A 6499-nucleotide genomic window follows, 5' to 3' on the forward strand; every position below is an offset into this window, starting at 1 on the left:
TAACTAGAGGCCTGATGCACAAAATTCATGCATGGGTAGGGTCCCTAGGCTTGACTGGTGATCAGGGCCAATCTGCGGGGCAACTGGCAGGGCAATCGGGGCCCCGTTGGCACCCACCTTGGCTGGCCTGGTGCCGCCCACTCATTGGCCACACTCCTGATCGCCCTGCCACTGCCACCACCAGTCGCCTCCCTCTGCAGGGCGACCGGTGGGGCGATTGGGGGGCCCCTGCTGGCACCCACCTTGGCTGGCATGGGGCCTACAGGCTGGGGGCAGTTCCTGTATTGAGCGTCTGCCCCCTGGTGGTCAGTGAGCATCAGAGCAACCCGTCGTTCTGCTGTTCAGTCAATTTGCATATTAGCCTTTTATTATATAGGATTAGTTATAAAATGCTTCACTAAAAAAGTATTGAGTTTCTTCTGTGTGCTAGATTGTGCTGTTGAAGGTTAAAACATGTAATTATTACCAGGGATTGAGAACTTTTTAGAGAATAAAGTCAATTAACAGAGGCAAATAGATCTACAAAAAAGTTAAAGACCAGTCATCTTCGTTTGAAATACTGGATCAAAGCATGAAGCTAGTTATGTTCATGTGGTTCAATCATGATAAAAAATAATTTCCCTGTTGCTTCCTGGTGAAGATACACAAGTCAATTTAAATCAATTGACTTTTATTCCATGAATTTAAAAGGACTTCAAACATTGAAGGTAACTCATGATTATTTGTCATGTAATTATTGTCATGTAAACTTAGGGGATAAGTTAAATAAGAATGAAGATATGTGGAAAAGTTAATGAAATCATAGAAGTAAATACTTAAGACATTCATTAAAATTAAAGAACTGTTATTATCACTGTCATCTTAATAATAATGATAGTGATAATAATATAAATAAATTTAAATCCTTCTAAAAGAAATGCTTTTTAAATGTGAAAAAAAATATCAAGAGCACTGTTGTGCTGTATTCCTCTTGGTTTATTTGCATCTGCTTTCAACATCTTCTTAAGGTATGCATATGTGTATGCATGTATGTAGATACCACAAACACATATATAATTTTATATCAGATTTTTAATGACAATGCAAGTCTTCAAAACTAATATTAGGTTTATCTCTTCCATAACAACTCTGATTTTTCCACTTAATCCACAATTTTGCCTTCTCTTCATTATTCTGAGCGACAGTAAGTTGATATTTTTAGATTGTATCGCTGGGAACCATTGCCCTTAGCTTCAGGTTGACTTAGCAAGGGATGCACCAGCAGAAGACTAGAGGACAGGAGGGTAGAGATTTGGATGTTTCTTCACTTTGGGCCTTGGTGGAGGACTTCCTGGGTCCCTTCTTCCATGATTTCAGCCACTCTTGGAACCGTTTTCCTATTATCTATCTTTCCCGCCTGGAGTAGTATATGGCTTCTGGCTGTAATTAGTCCTTGGTTTATTCAATATATTTCGTTTTGTTCTCTTAACCCTTTCCACACTCTGCAAATATTATCATCGTTAAATTATCTTTAGAATTCTATATAAATGTGTCTTTATGATTCTGTTCAGACCTTGACTAATATAACACATTTAGAAGAAAATTTAATAGCATTACATATAAGGAAATTGACACTCACCAAGGTTAAATTAACTGTTTAGATTTCTCTAATGTGCTAGATGTGAAAGCCAGTTTCATTCATTTTGAAAATATAAAGTACATGCACATAATGTTCTAGTCTCGACCTACGTGGATGAATAAAGCTTGGTATCTAGTGAAGGAAAGACAGACTGCTGAGAAAATGGTTTTCCCCAGATTTCTACACACTTGATATAGCAAATTTTATATCATCACTATAGTATGGACAAGGGACTCTATCCAAGGATGATAGTAAGTAAATTTCTTAGAGGAGATGAAATAATTCAAGTACAGTATTCTGATGACATATCTGGATTTGACTCATGCATCTTCACTCTTAAAGTAAACTAGGCTTCTATTTTTAATTTGGTCTAGGGAAGATAGCTTATTGAAAAATTACATGTATATTCAAATAAAAAGAGACTCAGAATAATGTTTATTGCCTTGTAGGTGTGGCTCAGTGGTTGAGTATCAACCCATGAATTAGGAAGTCACAGATTCCTGGTAAGGACACATACCCAGGTTGCAGGCTGGATCCCCCTGGGATGTGCAGGAGGCAGCCGATCAATGATTCTCTCTCATCATTGATGTTTCTCTCTCTCTCTCTCTCTCTCTCTCTCTCTCTCTCTCTCTCTCTCTCTCTCTCTCTCTCTCTCCCCCTTCCTCTCTCTGAAATCAATCAAAACATTAAAAAAAGAAAAATTGTTATTTTTTTTGCAAAACTGTTATTTACATGAGAACTTGAAATGATTGGCAAACCAAGTAACACACGTATAAATGAAATATTATGACATTAAAATGATGTTATCAAAGAATATTTAGTGATATAAAAAAGTCATTATATAAAATAAGTTTTTAAAGTCTAAAATAGCATTTCAACATATATATTTCATACACATACAGCATGAATTAATAAGAAGGTAAACATATAGCAAAGAATGCTTATGTTCATTCCTCATCTCAAGCCAATCCAAGAGATATCATAAAAGAAAAGAAGTGGACCTTCAAAGGAAATAAAAAATGTAAAGCAACCACAGAAAATAAGATGATAGTTGCTGTATGACAAGGACATTCTAATCCAGAGTGAAGAAGGGTTGAATGCCAGAGTCAAGGGATAGTATGTAGGACAGTTTTTGCAGCCCTACTAACTTTTATTAAGAAAGAAACATAAGATTTGCCAAGGTTTGAGCACAGCAATGACAAGATGGGATGAGAAGCTGATGAAACCAACGCAGGTAGATCGCCCACCAGTGAATGTTTGTTAAAGCCTCTGTTTCTGTACAGACACAATGAAGGCTGGAAAATTACAATTTTAGGAGACAGCCATTGCCCAGTGTAAAAGTATACACAAGTCAGGCATATCTGGTGAGAAAGTATCAAATAAAAGTAAGGGAGAAGGGAAGAGGTGCCTTTCACCCTAACTGTCATCTCTTTGCTATTCAATTCTTTTCTACTCCTGGCCTTTCTCCATCCTCCTGCTTGAATCAACAGCAACACTGCCACAGAAAGCCAAATGGATGTCAAAACTTAGTTCTGAGTTTTGGATTTGTTTTCCCACCTTACTAGTTAATAATGAAAGCTATTAGAAAAAAAATAAGTCAGTGGACAAAAATAAGAATATATTGTTCAGCATCAAAGACTCTACATGGAGTCAACAAAATCCTTAGTGATAACTTCTATGTTTGCCCTGCTATTAAAAAATGAGTGAGATGATCTATACGAGATGAATGTTAGCTGAACCTACTGACAATCATTTAACAATTATGTAAATCAAACCATCATGTATACTTTCAAGTTATACAGTGATGTATACCAATTATTTCTCAATAAAACAAAAAAAATGAGTGAGATGGAAGCTTTAAAAAATTAAATAATATGCTAATCATTTTTTCAATTTCTAAAGTTATTTTAGAATAACCATTGTCATCTTCATTATTTATTTTTTCTCTAAAGGAATTAAACTTCAGCTTAGCATTTAAGAATATTTATCACAATGCCTATGGATGCAGAAATACTTAAAAGTGCTAAACATATATGCATTCTATTTATTTACATTATTTTTATATGATTAAGAAAAGATGAACAAAGTGAGAATATTTATTAGCTGAGCTAAAACACTCCTCCATAATTTTTCAAACTATCAACATGATTATTTTAATCCTATTTTTGAATGGTAAACAAACTCTATGGATGAGGAGCATTATTTTGTACATGTAATTCTTCACTAATAAGTTTCCAGCAGTACCTGCATTTCTACCCTGTGAAGTGCTTGTTTTGCATTTCTTTTTTGCCTGAGAGTCTCCTTCTCAGCAGTGTTTCAGAACTGACAGTTTTGCTACTGGTGATAAGAGCTTGAGGCCTCAGCAGCATGCTGAGTACTCTAGAGTTTAAAACAACAACAACAAAACAACAACCCAAGGCCCCACTCCTCTCACATTAGAAGAACAGTAAGACTCTGACAAACAATAAGAACTACAGTGAGGTAAAAAGAAGGATAAATCGAGTAAATTAATCATAATCAATTCTTACCTTTGCAAAAGATTCAGATTCAGCTATTTTGTATTACAGTTGGCCCTTCCATTAATTTCTCATTTTGCTTAAATTCTGGTTGTCAACCTGTAAGAAGAAATGTTGTTTATTAATGAGGCCATGATATGTGAAAAACTTTTCTAGAATAGTTTCTGAATGCTTTGCAGTACACCCAAAAGATACGTTTAGGAACAGTCAAAATGGGATGGTGAAAACTAATGAATAATTAAATGGGCCAGTTATTATCTGCCCCAGCAGCTTGTAGATATAAGTAATCATGATTAACTGTTTAAAGAATCAGGGCATTTTTTAATATAAAATTTTCTATAGAGTCAAGAGAACTCCCCTCTACCCCAACTTAAGTACAATCTAGGTTTCTCAATCCTTCCCACTGTGGTTACAGATAGTGTTTCATAATAGGAAGAATCAGAATGTCACAGCCTCTTTCCTATAACATCAGATATTAAGAACTGCAATCTCTCAAAATAATCTTTCTAATATTTCTGGGTCATCTTACATGTGCTCACAAGCATGGCTTATCCTGTCAGTCATTGCTGCTCCAAAGAGCACAAGCTAAGGACAACCTTATCCAATAGCATCTCAAATGCCCAACCACTAACTTCTGAGTTGCCAAGATGACAAAGCTTTTCTTTCTTTCCCTCCCTCCCCTCCTTCCCTCATTCCCTCTCTCTCTCTCTCTCTCTCTCTCTCTCTCTCTCTCTCTCTCTCTCTCTCTCCTCTCTCTCTCTCTCTCTCTCCTCTCTTCTCTCTCTCTCTCTCTCTCTCTCTCTCTCTCTCTCTCTCTCTCTCTCTCTCCTCTCTCCTCTCTCCTCTCTCTCTCTCACTCACTGCTCAAAGTTAGATTTTTCTTTTCCTTTGGTTATTAAAGGCAATATGTGCCTCACTAGATATTATTTGTGAAAAACTTTCTGTCTTTTTTTCTTCTTCCATGTCCCCAGTCTGCAAAATTTCAAGAATTTCTGTACCAAAAACATGTAAAGAGGATGATTTAAAATTTAAGAAACATTAGCAGCAAATGTTAACCCATAACTAAGAATACTCAAAAATTTAAAGTTATAAAGATTTTGTAAAATGCTATATGCATACATTCTGATTGGAAATATTTTGTTATTGTAGTTGATATCTATTTAATCATAGATCAAACTCAAAGTCCTGCTTTAAGTCTGTATCTCTTCGTTGTTGGTCTACTTATTCCTACTTCTTACTTCTATAAATACATGTCACGAAGGCCTCATTTGAAGCATGAGACCAGTGGAGTGGAACAAGTTACAGTTTGGATTGAAGACCATAATGAACTCGGTATCTTCTCTCCCCTCTGACAAGTTTTCACTGGGTCACACAGTGTACCTGAATCTCAGTAAACTTCTTAGTCCTGATATAAATCGTATTTGGTGACCTGCCCCTACAGCTTGCCAGGCATATCCGATTCTGTCTGAGTGTTTACACTTGAACTGTAAATCTGCTATACTAACTATTTTATCTTTAACTTAAAAGATCAGTCATGCTGGTATATCCCTCTAGAAAATGGTGACTAAAAATTATATGTGAAACTGGCAGCTATACACTAGTTATGTAATCTTCTATTCCAATTAAATGTTATTAAAATATGCAACTAAAAAGATAATAGATTGTGAATTTATTGATTCATTCACATTGAGCTTGTTAGTATATTTTTCAGATACTAGGGAAATACATTTATTTTAATCAATAACCAGTCATCAGCTCACACTGGATGTAGTTTTCAGACCCTGAATATGTATAATTGGGTATCAGTCAATCATATCCCTTCTCTGCATTCTCTGGGAACATTATTATACAGATCAAATAAATCTGAAATAAAAAAATAGGATTATATTTAAAGAGGAAAACAGTCACAAAATGGCAATGTAAGAGGTTTGGGCACATGTGGATGCGTTTCTTGATTTAGGCTATATGGAATTGTATAATAATTGCTTTGGTGTTTTTTCCTTCAGAAAATATACCAACACATACCATTTCCTGGACTACTGGCCATTTTAAATGTTTTTCATGATAATGATACAATTAAACTAGAATTTAATAACAGAACAATGATAGGAAAAGCTCCAGAAGTTGAAACTAAAACACACAATTCTAAAAGCCCATGGGTCAAAGAGGAAGTCTCAAAGAAAATTTAATAAAACTGGGCATAAAATTGAAAAGACAACATATCAAAATTTGAGCACTGACTATTAACAAAAGAAAATGTCTGGTTTTGAAAAGGAACAAAAGTACTAAAACACCACAACATATAATATAGAATGAATGATATTGACAATAAAACATTCTTCAATATGAGCTATTAATTCATATA

This window comes from Eptesicus fuscus, chromosome 19 (genome assembly GCF_027574615.1).
Source record: "Eptesicus fuscus isolate TK198812 chromosome 19, DD_ASM_mEF_20220401, whole genome shotgun sequence".
Lineage (NCBI taxonomy): Eukaryota > Metazoa > Chordata > Mammalia > Chiroptera > Vespertilionidae > Eptesicus > Eptesicus fuscus.